The sequence below is a fragment of the Crotalus tigris genome, unplaced genomic scaffold (genome assembly GCF_016545835.1).
Source record: "Crotalus tigris isolate CLP2741 ecotype Arizona unplaced genomic scaffold, ASM1654583v1 scf7180000017783.2778290, whole genome shotgun sequence".
In the NCBI taxonomy this organism is placed as follows: domain Eukaryota; kingdom Metazoa; phylum Chordata; class Lepidosauria; order Squamata; family Viperidae; genus Crotalus; species Crotalus tigris.
Window position 1 is genome coordinate 840,869 of NW_024096633.1, and position 23,123 is coordinate 863,991.

Genomic DNA, 23,123 nt, shown 5'->3' on the forward strand with positions numbered 1-23,123 from the left:
TTGCTGTCTGAATGTTTTTCTATCATTTCACATTATAAATAAAGAATCACCCCATTCTCCAGCATGATTGGATGGAGAACCCACGGATGGGTTGTCTTAATCTATCTGCTCCAATTGGACTAAGTCTGAAATTGGTAACGCCCCCTCTGTGCCAAGTGCACCCCAGTTTTAGACTTAGTCCTATTTGCTCTAAGACGCGTTTTGTCTTCGCTCCTGGAGCAGAAGACTGTTAGATTCCATTTAATTGTCTAGCTCAGGCTATTAGTATTAATTGTTTTTTATTGTTGAATTGAATCGATTATTAGCTAGGAAAAAGGATCAATTAGACCAGTCTGAAGCCTATTTAGGCTGACAGACCCGCACCCCCTCCCCCTGGGGGGGGAAGTTTCCCCTTGTTTGTTTCAATCAGTTAGGGACAACAATTCTAACCTTCAAAATCACTCGTTTTTTTCCGGAGCTGCCTTGCGATCCTCCGACTGCCAGCTGATCGTCGGAGGCATTGCCGATCGCGCTGAGGGCTCCGCAACGATCGTCGAGCCTCGCCAGGCCGGCAGGGAGCCTTCCCAGGTCCCTCGTTCACAGCCGGCAGCAACAGGTGAGGAATTGGGCGCGACCCAAATTTCGGACCTCAGCCGACCTAATTGCATGCCACCAGCTGCTTAGGAGCCCAGGCGATTCACCCGAACGAGGGCTCGTTGCAGCTCACAACCCGGGCCTCAAGGCCTCGTTCCAACGGCCGTTTGTTTTCTGGGCCTTTTTAAGGCGCCAAATTGGCGGCCGCCATTTTGAATTACCTCCGGCGGCCATTTTGGGAGTGGTGAAAGTCACGGGTGGCCATTTTGAGTGGGGCTGAAGCCTCGGCAGCCATTTTGTTTGTGGCTGAAGCCCTCGTTGGCCATTTTGAGTGAGGCTGAAGCCTCGGCGGCCATTTTGTTTGTGGCTGAAGCCCTCGGCGGCCATTTTGAGTGAGGCTGCAGCCTCGGCGGCCATTTTGTTTGTGGCTGAAGCCCTCGGCGGCCATTTTGAGTGAGGCTGAAGCCTCGGCGGCCATTTTGTTTGTGGCTGAAGCCCTCGGCGGCCATTTTGAGTGAGGCTGAAGCCTCGGCGGCCATTTTGTTTGTGGCTGAGGCCTCAGCGCCCAATTTGAGTGGGGCTGAGGCCCCGGCGGCCATTTTAATTGTTGCTAAATTCATCGTCGGCCATTTTGGGCGTGGCTAAAGCCACTGGAGGCCTTTTGGGCTGTGGCCGGAGTCCAGGCTGCCTGGAATCTTCTTCTGAAGGCAGCATTCGATCATCGGTGGCCAACGCTTCAGAGAGCAGCTCCGACCGGGGAGGGCCTGATCGATCCTGAGTGATCGGGGTGCCCACATCAGTTCCCCGCCCTTCCCCTCTAGGGCTGAATTATCTCTGTAGACTCCCTTGGTGAACTACAACGCTGAGGGGGCGTTTTGCCAAGGTTGAGACCAGAGCAACCGTCATGGCGGAGAGAGGCAGCGAGTCGGTCAAGAGAAGTCGCCAATCAGAGGCAAGTGGAAAGAGCACCACCAAGCGAGCCCGACTAAGCAGGGAGCCACAGAGAGAGGAAGGGGGCCAAGGACCGAGAATGGTATCCCCAGATTTGGCAGGCACAAGGGGGAGGTCTATATTTGAGCCCCTTTCTTCACATAGTGCCTCGGCCCCAGGGGCTTGGTCTCCCCCCCGAGGAATTGCCGAGTCAGACTCAAGCATAGCGGTGACCTCAGGGAGGGGTATGACTGGTCAGGACACCTCAGGGCCCCAGGCCACATTTACACCCACTGCAGCAGGGCTTCGCCTCCCTGAGAACCAGGCCCTGAACCCAAACTTGCTCCAGTCCATGATAGCCCAGGCTGTGGCTCAATTTATGGCCTCCAACACTCCACAGCCACCCTCCCAGACCGCACATCACTCACAATCTCCGGACTGGACGGATGGCCCCACATCAGACCTGGAGTCTACGGGAGCTGAACAACCTGACCTGATCTTGTCTGAGGACGAGGGCATCGCCCCATCCGAACCCACCCCTCCTGTTGGTCTCTTTGACCATTCCTTTTTTAATTCTCTCTTACTCAAAGCCTGTACTACTGCTAACCTCACTCAACAACAGGAGACCCCACCAACATCCCAAGGTCCCCATGCCATTTACACTGAACCCTCTGTCTCACAGAATCATATTCCCTGCCCTCCCCTTTTCCTAAAGATGGTCCAGAAGCAATGGGAGAACCTAGGGTCCCCCTTGAGCCCTGGGGCAGTAGAAAGACAATTGTTCAACGTCGCTCCTTCCCTGACCTCCCTTTTGGAGATACCCGAAATTGATGAACCCTTGAACTCATTGTTTCCCAAGTCCAATATTCCTGGGGACATAAATGAGGCACTAAGAGCAGAGGACAAGAAGATCGAGTCTGCCCTACGCAGAGCCCACCAAGCGTCAGCCTGGGCAACGAGGGCGGCAACCTCCATGGCCTTCTTTGCCAGGGCTTCGGTCCTGTGGCTACGGGAGCTCCAGGACATGATCCCTCCAGACCAGCTCAGAGTCCACCAGAATCTGGGTAAGTTGGTGGCCACATCCCAGTATCTGGCCGATGCCTCCTTACACATGGCCAGATACACTGCCCGGACCATCACGGCAGACATTTCAGCACGAAGACTCCTCTGGCTCAGGAACTGGCGAGCAGACACCAAGGCCAAGTGGCGTCTGGCCTCCAAGCCTTACACAGGTGGACAACTCTTTGGTAAGGCGCTAGAGCCATACCTAACTGAAGGTAAGGATAAGCGCAAGATCCTGGTCAATACATCAAGGAGGGGAGATAGGCGCTGGGGGAACTTGTCGCAGAGTAACTACAGAAGGCAGCCCTTTCGGCCAGCGCCATCCTGGGATTGGGCCCAGGCCTCTCGCCCCTCCTTTCAGAGGCAGGAACGACAACAAGATCGTTCAGCATACAGAGGCAGACCACAGTTCCAGACTAAACGGTCCTTTCGGGGCACAGGGAGCCGCTCCTTCAAGCGAGGCAAGTGAGTCTGCAGCCTCACCTCCCATAGGAGGCCGGCTGGCCCTCTATTCCAACATTTGGGCGGCCACTACTACGGATGCATGGGTGTTAGACACCGTCTCCCAAGGTCTACGATTAGAGTTTTATTCCCATCCACCCGACAGGTTCCGCTCTTCCCCTATTTCAACGAACAGGACCAGAGCTGAACTTATGTCAGAAGCAATAGCTCATTTATTGCAAATACAAGCAATTGAACCAGTTCCAAAGGAACAAGAAGGGCGAGGGTTTTACTCAGACCTCTTCGTCATTTCCAAAGCTTCAGGGGGCTGGAGGGCGATCTTGAACTTAAAAGGTCTAAACCTCTACCTGAGGTATAAGAAATTTAAGATGCAATCACTTCAATCAATCCTGGCTAGCGTCAGGCAAGGTGACTTTCTTACCTCCATAGACCTGACTGAGGCATATTTGCACATTCCCATTTTTCCTGGACACCGCAAATTCCTCAGATTTAGTTATGCCCGACGCCATTACCAGTACAGAGCCCTTCCATTTGGCCTCTCATCTGCACCGAGAGTATTTACAAAGGTACTGGCAGTGATCGCAGCCCACCTTAGACTAATTCCCATCAGGATTCAATGTTATTTAGATGACATTCTAATTCAGTCATCATCATGGCAAAGTGCCCAAGCAGACCTCGCCCTAGCCATTAAGGTTTTACAGGAGCACGGTTTTTCTGTGAACTTCCAGAAAAGTCATACTATACCAACAACTCGGCTCCTCCATTTGGGGGCAGTTATAGACACAGACAACTGCACGGTATACCTATCTCAGGACCGACGGAACTCTATCCAGACTCTTGTACGTCGGATCCGAAGGGACAGAGTAGTCACATTGGCATCCCTTTCACAGCTACTAGGGAAGATGGTGTCCTGCGTGCAAATTGTGCCATGGGCACGTCTCCATGCCAGGGAATTACAGTGGCTTCTCCTTCCATTTCAGAGACTTCATACCAGCACATCCCACCAGAAGGTCCGAGTTCCACAGGCGGTGTTGAACTCCCTTCATTGGTGGGACTCTCCAGCACTGTCACGGGGAGCAGAATTCAAAGAACCGGACAGGATCACCGTCACCACAGACGCAAGCATGTTTGGGTGGGGGGCACACCTCCACACACACTGGGCCCAGGGTCAGTGGTCCAGGCAGGATCTAAAGAACAACATAAACTGGCTGGAACTAAGAGCCATACACATGGCCCTAAAGAGATTCAGCAGCTTAGTACAAGGCCAGCACGTCCTGGTCTTAACCGACAACATCACAGCCAAGGCCCATATCAACAGGCAGGGGGGAACGAGGTCCAAGCCTCTCATGCGAGAGGCCAGATTGCTGGGGTCTTGGGCAGAACTGAATCTTGCCTCCATCAGGGCGGAGCACATATCCGGAGTGGCCAACCAACAGGCGGACTCACTGAGCAGAGCCACCGTGGACCATTCCGAATGGCAGCTGAATCCGGAGATCTTCAGGGAGATCGTGGACAGGTTTGGTTCCCCATCCCTAGATCTGTTTGCCTCCCCAGTCAACTCACAACTTCCCAGATTCCTTTCCAGGTTCCCGTCCCCATCAGCGGAAGGAACAGATGCACTCCGCAGTTCCTGGCCCAGGGAACTGCTCTATGCCTTTCCTCCACTACCTCTCCTACCGGCCACGATCAGGAAGATCCTTCGCGAACAAGCAGAGGTTCTCCTGGTCGCCCCACATTGGCCGAGACGACCTTGGTTCGCCGACCTGATGGAGCTCTCCGCATCGGCTCCATGGAGGATTCCAGCCAATCGGATCTCCCTCATTCAGGGGGAGTTGCATCATCCAGACCCTCAATGGCTCCAGTTAACCGTCTGGCACTTGAGAGGCAGGCCTTAGGCCTAGACTCATATTCGTCAAGGGTCATAGCCATGATCCAGCAATCCAGGCGACCCTCGACGAATAGAATATACGATGCCACGTGGAAGAGCTTCTGTAATTGGTGTTTAGCACACAATATTGAACCCTTACAGGCTGCAGTGCCAGTTATCCTGGAGTTCCTGATGGATGGTCTGGACAAAGGTCTTTCCACAAGTACCATCCGTAGGCAGGTAGCAGCACTTGCCACGGTTATTTCCTATGGCAAGGAGCCCTTAACATAACACCCTATGATACGCTCCTTCCTAAAGGGAGCTAACAATGCCAGACCACCAACGGTACATAGATATCCCTCCTGGGACCTTCATCAGGTTCTACAGGCTCTCGTCTCACCACCCTTTGAGCCTATTGACAATTGTTTGCTCAAACATTTATCAATGAAGGTGGCATTTCTGGTTGCCATAACTTCAGCCAGAAGGATCTCTGAGCTGGCTGCCCTATCAGTAAGAAAGGACCTGTGTATTTTCCATAAGGACAGGGTTACTCTCAGGTTAGATCCCTCCTTTGTGCCCAAGGTTAACTCCTTATATCATAGGTCCCAGGACATAGTTTTGCCGGACTTCTGTCCGAACCCATCTAATAACACAGAGGCTCAGTGGAACAGATTGGATGTTCGCAGGGCCTTATATTGTTATATACAGAGAACCTCATCTTTCCGCAAGACTGAGGCTCTGTTTGTGTCATTTCACCCATCGTCGTTAGGACAAAAGGTTTCCTCGCCCACTATAGGCAGGTGGATTAGAGCTTGTATTTCTCTGGCATACCAGACTCAGTCACTTCAAGCTCCCAGCCATATCACGGCCCATTCCACCAGGGGCGCAGCCACTACAGCAGCCTGGTCTACCCAGGCATCCATAGAGGAAGTTTGTAGGGCAGCAACATGGGCATCGCCCTCCTCCTTTGTCCGTCACTACAAGATGGATGTATACGCATCCTCTACGGCTTCATTCGGCCGCAAGGTACTAGAACACGCATTAACATTGGATGGGACCCAGGCCCAATCTAATTTCCCACCCTAGGGACACAGGGCTTTGGTATGTCCCATCCATGGGTTCTCCATCCAATCATGCTGGAGAAAGGGGCGTTGTCTTACCTGAACGCCTTTTCTCAGCATGATGATGGAGAATCCACTCCCTCCCATTAGGTCAGTTGGCCTGGTTCCCATTTGTTCAGACGCGTCGGACTAAAGTCTGGGTATCGCCTTAGTCTAAAACTGGGGTGCACTTGGCACAGAGGGGGCGTTACCAATTTCAGACTTAGTCCAATTGGAGCAGATAGATTAAGACAACCCATCCGTGGATTCTCCATCATCATGCTGAGAAAAGGCGTTCAGGTAAGACAACGCCCCTTTTACATTTATTTAAAACATGGAGAGATTGAAAGAAATTGGGATCAGACCAGATTTAATGAAAATATTTTTGCATTCAAGAAAAAAAAACCCATTCTAATTTTTTCCAGAATTCAGTTTATTGGCAAGAAACAAATTCAAGGAAGCTTAGAGAGAAGGAGATAGGAAGGAACTGGAAGGTTCTTGTAGTATGACATCATTATGGTTATTCATAAAATGTAGTATGATAAAGACTGAAAGTGGACACTTGGTGAAAGATTTGGGAATGGTTAGCATCTGGAGAAGAAGCCATCAGAAGCTGCTATTGCCGGGTTTAGCCACTTTTACTAATTACTTCAAAAATTCTATCTTCATTTGAAAAGGGAATGTAGTATTTTCATATTGTCAGAAATGGGAGTTTGTGTAAATCTTTATAAAGCTGAAGTTATTTTAATGTGATTCAACTAATCTAATATTTCATAATACAAATCAAGATTGATGAAAGGATCAATTGGGATACCTGACACCATAATACATGGACAGAATCGTCATATCACTCATACCAGATGCATCCAATTGTATGACAATAAAGACCTTTTGCTAGATGTAATGGCACTAGATCAAAAACTCAGTGAACAAATTATGAATTAAGATGAGATCATTTATGACCAATCCTTGCTCTGAGATCCAATCTATTTTCAGAAAAGAAAGTCCTTTGGGAACAAAGAACTAGAAGGACTTAATTTGATTATTGAAAAAACAACAACTCTTGCCTCTTGAATTTATATACAAGCTATTATTATTCTAGTATAGTTGAGTCAGAAACTAACAATAAGCTGAATGAATAAAAACCCTGTTTATGAAACAGCTGTACACATGCCTATTTACATATCAGTTCAATTGAATTCAGAGGATTTATTTCCAGGTAAGAATGTTTAGATAGGATTAGTGTTTTGAGATATTTTGTCTAAACAGCAATTAAAATACAATTATAATATCCATGTGATTATGAATATGGCTATAATCTATATTTTTGCCTATCTTCCTTTTTAAAACAACTTCAACATATTTCACTCTAGTCAGCTCATTCATTAATTTCCAGCCAAGCATTAATCAGTTACTTAATAGCCAAAAGAATTACAGTTTATTGTATAGTTTTATTTCCAACATTATTCTTAATTTCCCTCCCCAATGCAGCAATTTTTAAAAGGATTTGATCCCAATAGATCCATGTGTATAGTATATAAAATTATAGAATTATTATATTGTAAAGAGATTTCAGATTTCAAAAGGGTTAACATTATGATTTGTTTTTGTTTTTGTTGGCTCACATACTGTTCATGTTTGACAAATTATCAAGAAATATGTTAAAATGGACAATTGTAAGATTGTTTATGGCTATTATTATTTTCTTCTGACAGATGGAAAATGCTAGTGTGCTCTTTCACTTATTATTGCTTTATGCTTAATAATTAACCAATTCTTTCCCCAAGAATATCCAACAAGAAGATATGCTCACTTTTGGGAATTGTGAGAAAGAGCTGGAAAGCAAGGATAGAAGAAGGATACAACGGGATAGCTTCCATTTACTTTTAATACTAAAGAGATGTGGCACTTCACTCAGCTTTAGTTTGCAAATATCAGTTTGGGAGACCAAATAAACAAGTAAGTGTATGACAGAGTGGAAAATCTGTTGAAAACCACATCAGTGCACCATGTAATCTGCCATTTTAAAAAGCATTTTACGCTCTTATGTTGAAATGATGCAGTGTAGTCTGTATTATGCTGGTTGAAAGGAAAGGATCAGAACAAATAGAAATGATGCATTTTCTCTCCATTCACTAGTGACTATCCTTGGGCATAACTTGTGGGGATGTGAAAAGTGGAAACAGATTTAGAAGAGCAAGTAATCTCTTTGATGAAAAATAAATGGAAATAAGCATTATTGTCTGGAAAGAGAAAGCAGAAAGGCAGAACTATCTCTAAAGTATAGTTAAGGCTGGTGACTAAGAAAGGGAGGTTTATTCCCCTTCAGAATAAACAAACAAAGAAAAATAATGAATTGTCATTGGCAAAGAGATTAAAAGGAAGAGGGATGTTCCTCTTCGATGAACATTAATAGATCTGAATAAAAGAGCCTCAAAGAATTAAGTACATGGAAATGGTAGTAGAACTGACCTATTTTTACTTACTTTTTCAGATGATTGGTAAGCTCCATTGGCGAGGTTGTAGTGGGTGCAGAGTGCACGAAGCCAGATTACGACTAGACTTCTGGATCATAAACTAGCTATTTACACCTGCTAGGTGGCTGCCTGCTTATTTGAAGCTGTTGGTCTTAATACATACAGCCTTTCATCATTTGGGATCAAGGATCACTTAAGTTCATTTCAGCATCCTTAAATATTATGATCAAGCTCTGATCAGAGATTTATTAAAGGTAATTGTTAAATTGGCAGGCATAGGGAAAGTAACTTTTCAGTGATTGCTCCATATTTATAGGAAGGAAGTATAGTGATGAGCAGTGATATATATATATATATATGTTTTCTGAGGTTTTCGCGGGTGTTTGTATGTAGGTCTTTGGTTGTTCGGGTTTTCTCCCGCGTAAAATTGGAAGTGTCTTGGCGATGTTTCGACGAAGTCCCATTCGTCATCTTCAGGCTGGTGCTTTCAGCTTCGTGCTTTGAGCAGCAATGTGTGGTCTTAGCTGTTTATTCCTTTTAACTGTTAAAAGGAATAAACAGCTAAGACCACACATTGCTGCTCAAAGCACGAAGCTGAAAACACCAGCCTGAAGATGACGAATGGGACTTCGTCGAAACGTCGCCAAGACACTTCCAATTTTACGCGGGAGAAAACCCGAACAACCAAAGACCTACATATATATATATATATATATATATATATATATATATATATATATATATATATAATTAAAGATACCTTCAACTTAAAGAATAATGTTAGATGTCTACTCACTCAATTTACAAAAGAGTTTATATTTATGTCCTTTCTACATGTTGTCTAGAAACTTTGCATTATTTGTATTATTTTAAAGAGAACCCTGTTGTCTGCTGTTGATGCTAACATCACCATTATGCAGAGTGTAGAATTCATGAGGGTTAGCCTTTCTATTATTTGTAAATAAAGTGTGTGTTCTTTTGGTTATTGTGAATTAAATAAAATCTTTCATTCTGACATTCTGGATAAGTCAGTGAACCAGTTTATTGTTTCTAGGACATGTTGCCCTTGGGGCTCTGGCCAAAATACTATATGATGAATCTCTTCATCTACATTTGGTATAAGTAAGCAAGCATGTTATTAAGAAATAAAACAACTTTGCCTGTTTTTTTTTCTCCTTTCCAAAAGCACTTTTCCCTGTATATGTGTATGTGTATATATATATTCCCTCTTCTACGATTGTGAGATTTTGAGTTTTATCTATTTTATAGACCTCTCCTACTAATTTAGATATGGACTGGAAAAGTCCATAAAACAATTAGATGTTAGCTTTGTGTGTACCAAAGCAGATAAAACAGATGGGCAAAAGGTGAGTCCACCTGAAGGTATTGGAAGTTAAAGAGCAAAACTTAACAAATTCATACTGTCTGGTATAATTATAGCCCCCAACCTCTATAACAAAACCTAATACCTCCTAGCAAAGAGGAGGAAAAGTTCTTGTGGCATAATCATGATTTGTTAATTTTGATTTTAGAGAACTCTAGAAGATACCTCATTATGTATTTTTTGCTTTTTAAATAACATACAATACTTTAGGCAGAAGGTTATAAAGCATGACTAACCAAAAATGAAGTATCAAAAGATCCCAATTTAAGTAGCATTAGATTTTGATTGAATAAGCTTAAATTGCTTATTTAAGCAACCTATCTTTCTTTCAGAAGAAAAAACAGGAGTCATTTACAATATACAGTGTAAGAGCTGCAACAATCACTATGTAGGACAAACAGGCAGAAGACTGGCAGAATGCATCCATGAACACCAACTGGCAGTCAAAAGGCATGACAAAAATTCTTTAATTTCACATATATATTTAACCATCTTTTCAATTGGGAAAATGTGACAATCCTAGACCAGGCCAAATCTAGAAATGCCAGGGCATTTCTAGAAGGCTGGCACTCTGACAAATCACCCATGAGTAGACACATAGTCATTAATGACATCTGTATATTATGCAAAAGAGCCAATCAACCAGCCCTAAAGAGAAAAAGACTCCAGCACCTCTCCACCAGTAATCAGCATTCAAATCAGCATAGATTAACTCCAAGGTCACCTTCAGACCAACAATCAAGTAAGCAATTCACCAATTAGGAAACTGCCAAAGAGCCATTAGTAAATAGTCCGACCAAAGAATCCCTAAGACCATCCCCATCCACTCAGACAGGCAAGACAACAGAATATAAACTGACAGCAAACAGCACTCCTTACTAGCACTGATGATGTTACTTAGTTATGATAATGAAATGTCTGCAAGAAAACAAGCAAGCTCAGAGAGCACCAGGGACCCCGCATGTCTGTCTGTCTGTCTGTCTATCATCTATCTATATCATCTATATCTATCTATCTATCTATCTATCTATCTATCTATCTATCTATCTATCTATCTATCTATCTATCTAAAGTATCAACATTTACTTTATCTATGAACAGAAATAATTCATTGATCAAATAGCTAAGAGCAGCCAGTTTTTGCAAATAATATGCACACTCTGCAGATAGTACAGTTCAAATATTTTAAAACAATGCCCCATAACTCATTTGGAAAAGGAATCTGGAACTAAAGGCAAAAGAGAAAGTAAATAATGGCAAATTAAGCATTTTTATGGCATCTGCAATAGGACTTCAAAGAAGACACCAAAAGAAACAAAACATAGTAAGAATATTTTTAAGTAAATACAATCCAATAATTTAGCTATCCTTTGAGCTTGAGACTCACCTCAGATAAAATTCCTATCCCTTTCTGTTTGTCCCTGTCTGCTTCCTGTGTCAGATAAAACCATCTGTCTTCAAACAAGTGTCAAAGTATTTGTGTCTCTAGGAGCTCCTCACAATGGCAGGACCAACATAGCATCTCTTTCCATGATGTCCAATAAGAAAGAAAAATATTTATTTCCCTCCTACCATATTTTTGAGATTTCTTCTACTTTAACCAACTGAGATGTGGAACAAAGCCTTAAATGACTGATGTGCTATGCAGAAAGGAAGAATCAGACAAACATCCAGTCAAATTTAGATCCAGGTAATAGTTATACAAGCTATTTAATATAACAATAGATTTGCATTCAAATGCCAGATTATCATTAACAGCTGGCATACTTGATCATTTCATTAAAAAGTCATGCAGAAATAAAGTGTGCTGATTGCTCCATTTCCTATTTGTAAAGAAAATAGATACTTTTGGGGTAAGGAAAATGATAGTGTATGTGAATAACAGATCCCATGGAAAGATTAAAGTCAGATTAGAGAAAATTGTAAAATAAAACTCTTTAAAGACTAGCCAAATTAAAAATGTCATAATGTCTTGCCGGTGATGGTCAAAATTGTAATCCTAGCATATTTATTAAGAAGCAGAAATAAATTATAATTCAATAATTTGTAAGCTGCCCAGAGTCACCTTGTAGAGGAGATGGGTGACATAAATATTTAATAAATAAAATAAAATAAATTAAACTTGCTACATACAGTGGAATTTCCTTCATTGTAAGCATGCATTGGAGTAATATAAAAAAATACCAAAAGGTTCAAGTGATTCTTGTTTATTGTGATGTAAGATTATACTGTAATAGGCTGTGAGAATAACCTTGGGAGACAGGAAGAAGAGCCACATCCTAGACAGCAGTCTCATACATAAATCTGAGTCCAGTGGAGAAGGGAAGGGAGAAAACATTTCAGAAGGAAACTCCCTACTTTTCTGGAAGTCAAAGGCAGAAGAAGGATGAAGTGCTTTCAGACTTGCCAAAATTCTGTACTGTAACCTTACCGCAAAAGTATTTTTTGCATTCATGGTTTTGGTTTTATGATCTCAACTACCTTGAAGGTTGACACATACCTACACTGCAAGTTTCCCTGGCACTTCTTCCTTATTGTAACCCAAATCACTGCCCTCAATTTTCTGGGATCTACGTAAGAAAGAAAGACTCCTACTGGATCAGATTAATGTCTAACTAATCCAGGATTTTGTTCATGAAATATCAAAGCAGATGCATCCTAGAAATTTGTAGTAAGGCAAAATATCAGAGCAACAAGCAGTTATAGGATGTTGTCATTGATTCTGGTGTTATTTAAACCAGGAAGATTTACAATCAAACAACCCCATCCTTCATGAATATATTTACTGTCTAAATTGGTGACTGTTTTATTCCTCATATGGGTAATTGGGTAAATCATCACTTAATGTGTAATAACCAAGTGGTAAATAAGCATTTGGGAAGTTAGATATGTGTCATCAAATGAGGAGAAAGCAAACTGTTCACTCATGTGTGAAATATCTTTCAACAAAGAGCACAACAGACTCATTATGAGGGTAGATATTTCCTTGCTTGGTCTCGGAATTTATAAAACCATTTATCAAGTACTGTACATGCTACTTCAACTAAATACATATAATACTTTTTTACAATAAATAAGGCATAACAAATGATAAAAAATAATAACAGTCTGTCTCTCTGTGTGCTGTGTGTGTGTGTGTGTGTGTGTGTGTGTGTGTGTGTGTGAGAGAGAGAGAGAGAGAGAGAGAGAGAGAGAGAGGAAAAACAGTTTATTTTAACTGCTCAAGGGCTGATTCTAATGCTTTATACTACTTCAGAAACACATTTCTATTTTCCATTTATTCCCTCCCCCTAAAAAAAAAACAAAAACTGACAAATATCCTGTAAGAAGGAAATCACAAAACATACTGCTGCTGCCCTCAGGTTTAATTTTATACTCATATAAACTGGATAAACACACAAAAAATGACAGATTCCAGACATCTTTTCTTAAAACAATAAAATATTTTCCAGCTAAATTATTTGGATGAATTTAGGAAAATATTAAACCCTGAAGTTAAGTTTTCCCATTGCAATTAAACCAAAAACCACCAAACAAAAGAACAATGAGGTTGTTCCACTTGTGTTACAACACTGTTTTATCATTAAAGATAAAAGTAGGTTCTTGAAATGTATGATGTATTAGATTAGAAAAAAAATATTTGAAGAAAACAGATTGACTCTTCTGTAGATTACTTGTTCTATTTGTCACATACACAGCGAAACATACTTCTGTTTGTTTGTTTACTGCACACAGTGATCAAAATTCTGCAGTATGGTACTGTCATACCTGACATAAAAACAATGATTCTGTGTAACCATTTTTTTTTAATTATAGCTTTGTTGTCAATGAACGGTTTACAAGTTTCAGAGGCAGTTGCGCTGAGAATATATTACAGTTTGTTTGTAAAGCAGAATTCTATGGACATCTACTTTGAAGATATTTCCACTCAAAATAGTTTGCTGCATAATATTACAGGCTAGATAACTTACAGAATTGTGTTTTGGATGTAACCCAAACTAGATTTTTATTCAAAAAGTATATGCAGTGAAAACAAAGGTCTAAGTTTATATTTATATCTCTTATACATTTTCAGTCATACTACATACATATTGAGAATTATTGTTGTTGTTCAACCTCCTTCAAGCCAAAATATGATTTTATGAATAAATTCAAAACTATTGCTCCTTTAATTCTGATACTCTTAATTAACATTTGTTCTGTTATACTTAAAAAAACATGACAGAAGTAAAGGTGGAATTCCTTATCTTTAGTAAATTAGTATTGTAATTTCACAATTAAGTTCTCAAATAATTATGTTGTAAGGGTTTGCAATCAGAGTTGTGAAATTGACATTCAGAATTTACATAACCAAATTGGATCACATCGGTACATCTAGTAGAATTATGTATTCATCATCCCATCATCCACCATGGAGTTATATACATAAATAGATAACCAATAATCTCTACCAAACATGGTATTTGTGGAAATCAGACTTATTTCTGAGTTTCTTACAAGGAAGGTAAAATACAATGTTTTGTACCTTGAAAGTGGCATTAAAAAACACAATAATAATAACACATTTATATTCTAAGCCAAAATAAATTTCTTGGATTTTGAAATTATATTCTAAATAACTATATATTACTTGTAAGCAAGCATGATTTAGAAACAAGGAGTTGGCCTTTCTAGAAATCTCATTCAAAGCTGGCTGAATTTTGATTTTTTTTTTTTTTTTAATTAAAGGCATGAACATATTTTTTTCTGTGGAAAAATAAATAAATAAATAAATCTTACCTGTGGCACCAAACCCTCTAGCTTTAGAAGAAATGAATACAAAAGTTGTTAATAAATATCTGATAAAAGAGAAAGAGAAGTCCTGAGTTCAGAGCTTTTGAGAGCTTTGAGAAGTGACAATTTCCTGCCAATAAAAGGCACTTATGTTTTTGGGCTTGAAAACTCACAGTATGTCACTGCTTACTGCTTTCTATTTTGGGTGTTCCTCATAAAACACTGACTTCTTTGTGTAAAACATCATAATGCTTCTCTGATGTTGAGGTTGAACCCATAGTTAAAATACAGCAAGATAGAAAGAATCTTTCTTTTTTTCTCTTTCCTTTCTTTCTTTCTTTCTTTCTTTCTTTCTTTCTTTCTTTCTTTCTTTCTTTCTTTCCCTTAGTGGGGAAAAGGACTTAATTTCAAGTACATGAGTGGTAAGAATGTAATTCATTTTTCATATAACTGTTTATATATGAATGGGACACGGACTTCATTTATAGATTAGTGATGAAAACAAATTGTTAACTGGGATCAATGAGATGAAATAAAGGAATGACTCTTCTCACATTAATCAAATCAAACCTTTATTACAGTCAAGGCCAGCATATTCTCAACTTAAATATATCTACTTGAACATAAGAACATATGAAATTCATTCATTTAGCTGTCAACATGATAAATGTTATCCTCCATTATTTCCATTTTTGTCAATGGAAATAATGTTGAAGAAAGAGTGACGGATAATATTTATCATACTGAATTATCCTGCATGGATTTATCCCACAGCAAGTTGTTCCATGGCGAGTTTGCTGCAGCCAGCTATCTCATGGCAAGTTGGCCGTGGCAAGAGGGCCACAGTGGGATGGCCGTGGCATGATGAGATAGCTGTGTCAAGTTGTCCATGGCAAGTTGTCCCATTTTGTTTTGAGAAGGGCTTAAAGGTTTACTTATGTGCCCAGATCTGAGAATGCAAAAGATCCCATTTCCTGGTGATATTAATATCTGTAGGTTATAATGTATCATGCCTGCTATACTTTTTTTTAAAAAAAATCTGTTTTAACTGGTTTAATTGGTTTTATGATTGTTCATTGTCCATGGACACTTGTTTGAAATGAACCACTGTATGCAAACTGGATAAATAAACATAGTGGCTATAACTCTGTTCTCTTAAATAGATGGTTGGTAATTCAAAACCCAACGAAACATTTTTAATTACTCTTTTTTTTCTTGAGCATTCTATTTTTCCTTGTGTTTTTAAAAATAATTGCAGATGTGCAGTAAGTCATTGTTTTTTATATTATCATTATTTTGCGGTAAAATTTTCAGCCCCCAAATTTAATTTCATCCTTAGCTCCCAAATAAATTGAGTTATTCTGGAGCTAGAAGTAAAAACCTTCTTGATTTGTTAACTGGAAAAATAATGCAACAGTGCACCAGAAAAGGTAGAATGGTCAGGGAAAGAAAAAGTGTGATGATGCATATGTTTCTCCCTCCAACATCCTTAGGTGGAGGACTAAAAGACTAAACTTCTTTTTATAAAGCAATTGGAAAACTTTATATATGATATGTAGAATAAACAAACTCATAGAAGTTTAAATATTATATGTAGAATAAACAAAATTGGAGAAGTGTTGATATATACTTCTTTAAAATCTGATTTTCTTTTAAGTATCCAGGACTGTTTTACTTTTCACCAGCATGGGGTGAAGTTCACAGCAAAACTGGATTGCTGATAAAAGATCTAAACACTGAGAAATATCTATGGTAAAATTTCAAGCAGATGAATTTCTTTGGGTTTTTTATTATTTTATTCTATTTTTATGCCTCCAAATCCCCAAAGGCTCAAAATGACTATCTTCCTGTAAAATAAAACATTGATAAATAAGAAGAAACAGACACAAGATACATAAAATTATAACTCAAAATCAAAAAAAATAAAGCCAACAAAATTCAGCAATTTTTCACTTGGATCACAACTGCAACATCTTTTTCTGCACTGGATAGAACAAAGGTATTCAGGAACATATTTGGCTTGGTATCCACTCAAATGAATTTCCCAAATGTGAGGCTTTCTATTAAAAAAAAATCCACTTCCAAAGCTCCATCAGATGTCTCCCATTAAGAGTTGGAAATTAAAAGAATTGGACCTTTTTAATTTTATAGGGCAGGGAACTAAATATGGGAAAAGTTAATCCCTCACATAACCAGGTCTGAAATTGTACTTTATAGATGACATCCAGCATCATTAATCACACCAGGAAACTGACTGGCAATCTGTGTGGTTCCTGAAGCAGTGGGATGCCCATAGTATACTGGGATGCACTTATCACCACATGACAGCAGATACTATTTCAACTGTAGCTTCTTCAAAAGTAGCACAAGAAGAGTGCATTACAATAATCCAAGTGAAAGTTGACCATCAGTGTGAATCACTGAGAAGGAGCTCATGTTCCCGGAATGATTGCAAGTGTTATACAAGATGTAACTATGAAAACATTCTCCAAAAGAAGAAAACTAATCCTCTAAGGAGTCCCCCCAAAGACCATTCCCAGACCTTCAAGCATTATTGAAAGGAATAATCCAGATAAACCAACCCTCAAGAAGGATCCTCCTGGGTCTGTCATTTACTGAATTGCAAAGATATCCCTCCCTCATATTAAGTCATTGCAGTCAAGAAGTATAATTCACAAAACATACTTGCCTTTTTCCTGTAGTTCCACCCTGGTAATGTAGGACAAGCAACAAAGAACAATAAAAGGGGTTTCTTGGACATACCATATGATAGTTTTGATTGTTTTTGAGAGTCTGTTCTACCACATATAGAAAATTGGACACAGCAGGTGTATCATACTTGTTAGATTTTAATTAGTGTTATCTATCAGTTAGTAAAGCTGTAACATTTCATTTCTTTGGGGATGAGTTGAAGAGTTTTCCAATACATTTAGAGAGAGGAACTATTAAATGTATCACAGTGTAATGCAATTACTTACAAACTGAGTTTAAAAAAAAACAATGTGTAAATGTTTTGTGAAATTACCTTATATCACTTATAATGAATGGTTCATTCATGTCTCACCTAAGGTGAAAACTTTTTTTCACCCTTAAATTTCCTAGGTTTTTTTTTTTCCTAGAAAACAATGTGTCAGAAAATAATGTTATCTCATCTGTATCTCTGCTAACATAATCTTATTTCAGATGTGTATACTATCTGGTGCAGCGCAAATCTCTCTCCACCAATCTCTTGTGATGTGCCACAAATGGTTTGAAGATATACTACATCAGCCAGAATCTCACTTCCATGACTTTACCTGGGTTGAACAGCCTCCATTTCTCCTCCCTGGTCCCAGCAACCTGTGATGTCACAGGGTTTCTGGTTTCAGCACCTGAAAGAACCATGAAACGTTTGCCATGAAAAAGGTTGAAAACCTCTGCCCCAGGCTGCATACAAAATAAGGAGAAAAAGTGTTGTGGTAAGTAGTATCAGACCTGGAAGATCTCAACAAGACTGTTTGGATTATTGAGCCAATAATTAAACTGGTCTTTGCTGCCACTAACTTGGTGGTCCATTCCAGAATCTTGATCCTGCTCCATGATCCAGTTCTTGCTGTGTAACTGTGCATAGTACAAGTTTTACTTTATTCATATCTTTTCCAGCTCTGTAATTCTGAACCAAAGACATTCCTCTCATTTGTACTTAATAACTAATGAAAAGACTTTCCGGGGAAGCTTTGGAAATCAATGGCAATAATTCTCAGTTCAGCAGATAAGATTACCAGGAAAAAAATGGTTCAGCTTGTGCTAGACAGAGCTTTTAATTTAAGGATAATTCATTGTTATCTCTTTTTGGTTTCCCCACCTTTATTTTAATAGTTTTCAATGTGTAATATTTTGTTTCATTGTGCCCATTACAAATGGGCACATTATAAATGCTATGTTTCATTAATAAACTTTAACTGAATAGTTTTCTTCACTATTACTCTTGATCATTAGATGTGTAAGGTTATGATTATATTGTATTTGCCCTAGGTATTTTTAAAGGAAAAAAAACAAACTAAAAATACTTAAAGCATACACAATATGAAATATATTGGTACAATCAATATAGATGCAGCAACAGTAATAATAATAATAATGCCTGTCAGATTGGAAAGGTTTCCTAAGCACCTTATAATATAGATGCACTTCCTCTGTTTTGTAAGCATGTCTTTAATGGAAATAAAGGAATACAAATTGAATGAATCAGGAAGGAATGGTAGTAAAGATTAAAATAACACTGAAAGGTACTGCTGAGAAACACAGAAAGCTATATCAGAAGTTAAGAAAGGAGTATGGAGATGCACAGTTGATGGAAGATATATGGTAACAGGGGTGAGAGGGATAGAATTGTAATGAATTATCAGCAGCAAAGTCAAAGTAAACCGGATGGATTAGCTTCAAAGGGTTACATTAGCAGGCAGCCAAATTAGCAAACTAGTTTATCGAGCAAATAAAGGAAACAAGAATCATTCTAAGGGCAAAACATCCCAGTTAGTTCAATGACTGGCAAGACACATGGTAAGGTCCAGTTTCTCTGGAGACAGCTCTATACTACCAGATGGAGGATAGCACTCATTTGTGAGCTTAGCTAGGCAGTTTCAAGATCAGCTTGACAACTGAACAAAAGAATCAGGTGGGGGGAAACCTTGTTTTTAAAGCAAACGAAAGCTTTAAAATGGTAAAATAAGAAAGATTATCCTTATAATTTAATCAGCCTAAGGTTTGGAAGATGATTGTTGTAATTAGATACATAGCACAGAGGGAAATCAGATTCCTTGAAGCAGTTCTGTTTCCAAAACGCAGGCCAACTTGTCTATTATTTGGGAAGAATTCTTCAACAGAAAAGGAACAAAATGTTTCACTTTGGTATGCTCAGTTCTGTCTTCTCTGAGGCTAAGACATTCCAGACTGCCTTGGTCTCCCATTTATTTTTCTCCAAAGGAATCATTGGAATACAATAAATCTTTATACCCATAGCATGGGTCAGTAAGAGTCCATGGGGGTGCATGAGAGAAGTGATGCAACATTGGTCAGGAAGGCTGCATAAGTGGGAAGCTGGCAGGAAACATTGGAAACAAAGATCACATGATTGTAGCAGCATGGCAGTGCAGACCCAGCAGCGGTATCAGAAGTGATCACATCATTCCCAAATTTCATTTCCATAATGGTAATGGCTCCTGGCATTATGTAAATTACATATTTGAGGTACCTTGGTTCAAAAATTATTGCCCGGTCATCTATCATTTCACCCAACTGAAGTTACAAACAGACACAAGAGAAGTAATACTGTATATAGATAGTTCAATGTTATTCAGTTCCACCCTCTCTCTCAGAGCTTACAAAAGGAGGTTTAGTTCAAACTAATAAATAAATGCATTCTGTTTTCTCTGTGACAAAACCATTTCTTCCTTTATGAAGGCTAATATTATGAAAGAAAGGCATAATGAATAATGATATATTAATTCATTGATATTAGGGGACAGGGAGTATATATTAGTTGAAGAAAACCTATGTATGTATTTAAAAATATCAATATTCTTAAATTTATTTTATTGTATACTCCCAGTGAAATCAGTGGAACATAATTCCATGAAACTCTGCATCAGAATTTCAGTTAAGTTAAAGCTGTGTACCATAATTAAAGTGTTAAATTTAACAATGAAGAATAGCTAGGAGTTGTACCAAATGGCACCAAAGTGTTGAAACATAGATAGGAATGAAAAGGTGTATTCTAGTTCAATTCTGAAGTCTATATGAGAAGAAATAATTATGATTCTATCACTCTGTACAATGAAAGAAAAAAATAAATATTGCAACCTGAATTAAATAAGAGAGGAAATACTTTGGTTTCATTATAATTTCATTAGTTTAAAAAATGCATGGAGCAGTAACAGCCTTCCTTGTAATGTTGTCACCTTTTGTTGTTGTTAATTGCGAAGTCGTGTCCGACCCATCGCGGCCCCATGGACAATATTCCTCCAGGTCTTCCTGTCCTCTACCATCTTCTGGAGTCCATTTAAGTTCACACCTACTGCTTCAGTGACTCCATCCAGCCATCTCATTCTCTATCGTCCCCTTCTTCTATTGCCCTCAATCTTTCCCAGCATTAGGCCCTTTTCCAGTGAGTCCTTCCTTCTCATTAGGTGGCCAAGGTATTTGAGTTTCAACTTCAGGATCTGGCCTTCTAAAGAGCAGTCAGGGTTGATCTCTTCTAGGACTGACCGGTTTGAACGCCTTGCAGTCCAAGGGACTCGCAGGAGTCTTCTCCAGCACCATAGTTCAAAGGCCTCAATTCTTGGGCGCTCAGCCTTTCTTATGGTCCAACTTTCACAGCCATACATTGCAACTGGGAAAACCATGGCCTGGACTATACGCACTTTTGTTGGCAGGGTGATGTCTCTGCTTTTTAGTAGGCTGTCTAGATTTGCCATAGCTTTCCTCCCCAGGAGCAAGCGTCTTTTAATTTCTTGGCTGCAGTCTCCATCTGAGGTGATCTTTGAGCCCAGAAAAATAAAATCTGTCACTACCTCCATTTCTTCCCCATCTATTTGCCAGGAATTGAGAGGGCCGGATGCCATGATTTGGTTTTCTTAATGTTGAGTTTCAAGCCAACTTTTGCACTCTCCTTCTTCACCCGCATCAAGAGGCTCTTTAGTTCCTTTTCACTTTCTGCCATTAGAGTGGTATCATCTGCATATCTTAGGTTGTTGATATTTCTCTCGGCAATCTTAATTCCAACTTTTGTTTCATCTAGCCCTGCCTTTCTCATGATGTGCTCTGCATATAAGTTAAATAGGCAGGGCAACAGTATAAAGCCTTGCTGGACTCTTTTTCCAATTTTGAACCAATCAGTGGTTCCATGTCCAGTTCTCACTGTTGCTTCTTGACCTGCATATAGGTTTCTCGAGAGACAAATAAGATGGTCTGGTATTCCCATCTCTTTAAGAACTTGCCACAATTTGTTGTGATCCACACAATCAAAGGCTTTAGCATAGTCAATGAAGCAGAAGTAGATGTTTTTCTGGATCTCCCTAGCTTTCTCCATGATCCAGCGTATGTTGGCAATTTGATCTCTAGTTCCTCTGCCTTTTCGAAATCCTGCCTGTACTTCTGGTAGTTCTCGATCTGCATATTGCTGGAGTCTAGCTTGTAGGATTTTAAGCATAACTTTACTAGCATGTGAAATGAGTGCAATGGTGCGATAGTTTGAACATTCTTTGGCATTGCCTTTCTTTGGAATTGGAATGTAAACTGACCTTTTCCAATCCTGTGGCCACTGTTGAGTTTTCCAAATTTGCTGGCAAATTGAGTGTAGCACTTTTACTGCATCGTCTTTTAAGATTTTGAATAGCTCAGCTGGAATACTGTCACCTCCACTAGCTTTGTTGTTGCTCAGATTTTCTAAGGCCCATTTCACTTCACATTCTAGGATGTCTGGTTCGAGGTCAGTGACCATCTCATTGTGGTTATCTGGGATGTTAAGCTCATTCTTGTATAGTTCTTCTGTGTAGTTTTGCCATCTCTTCTTAATCTCTTCTGCCTCTGTTAGGTCTCTGCCATTTTGGTCCTTTATCATGCCCATCTTTGCATGAAACTTTCCCTTCATATCTCCAATTTTCTTGAAGAGATCTCTGGTCCTCCCTATTCTGTTGTTTTCTTCTATTTCTTTGCACTGTTCATTTAAGAAGGCATTCTTATCTCTTCTAGCTATTCTCTGGAATTCTGCATTCACTTGGGTGTATCTTTCTCCTTTGCCTTTCACTTCCCTTCTTTCCTCAGCTATCTGCAAAGCTTCCTCAGATAGCCATTTTGCTTTCTTGCATTTCTTTTTCTTTGGGATGGTTTTAGTTGCTACCTCTTGTACAATGTTGCGAACTTCCATCCATAGATCTTCAGGCACTCTGTCTATCAGATCTAATTCCTTAAATCTATTTGTCACCTCTACTGTATATTCATGAGGAATATGATTTAGTTCATACCTGAGTGGCCTAGTACTTTCCCCTACTTTTTTCAATTTAAGCCTAAATTTTGCCATGAGAAGCTCATGATCTGAGCCACAGTCAGCTCCTGGTCTTGTTTTTACTGACTGTATAGAGCTTCTCCATCTTTGGCTGCAGAACACATAGTCAATCTGATTTCTATGTTGACCATCTGGTGATGTCCATGTGTAGAGCCGTCTCTTGGGTTGTTGGAAAAGAGTGTTTGTTATGACCATCGTATTCTCTTGACAAAATTCTATCAGCCTGTGCCCTGCTTCATTTTGTACTCCAAGGCCAAACTTGCTTGTTATTCCGGTTATCTTTTGGCTTCCTACCTTAGCATTCCAATCCCCCATGATGATAAGGACATCGTTTTTTGGTGTTGTTTCTATAAGGTGCTGTAGAGCTTCATAGAACTGGTCAATTTCATCCTCTTCAGCACCAGTGGTTGGGGCATAGATTTGGATTATTGTGATATTGAATGGTTTGCCT

General features: G+C 39.8%; 1 protein-coding gene across 2 annotated transcripts in view; it reads right to left on the reverse strand.

The window, feature by feature from the left end:
- LOC120307459 (cadherin-19-like) overlaps positions 1-14,766 on the reverse strand; it is an 83,001-nt gene extending 68,235 nt beyond the window's left edge. For both annotated transcript variants that reach the window (XM_039342277.1, XM_039342276.1), the window contains exon 1: positions 14,635-14,766. The gene's annotated coding sequence lies outside the window, so the exon portion shown is untranslated. The remainder of the gene's footprint in view (positions 1-14,634) is intronic.
- Positions 14,767-23,123: the final 8,357 nt, after the last annotated feature.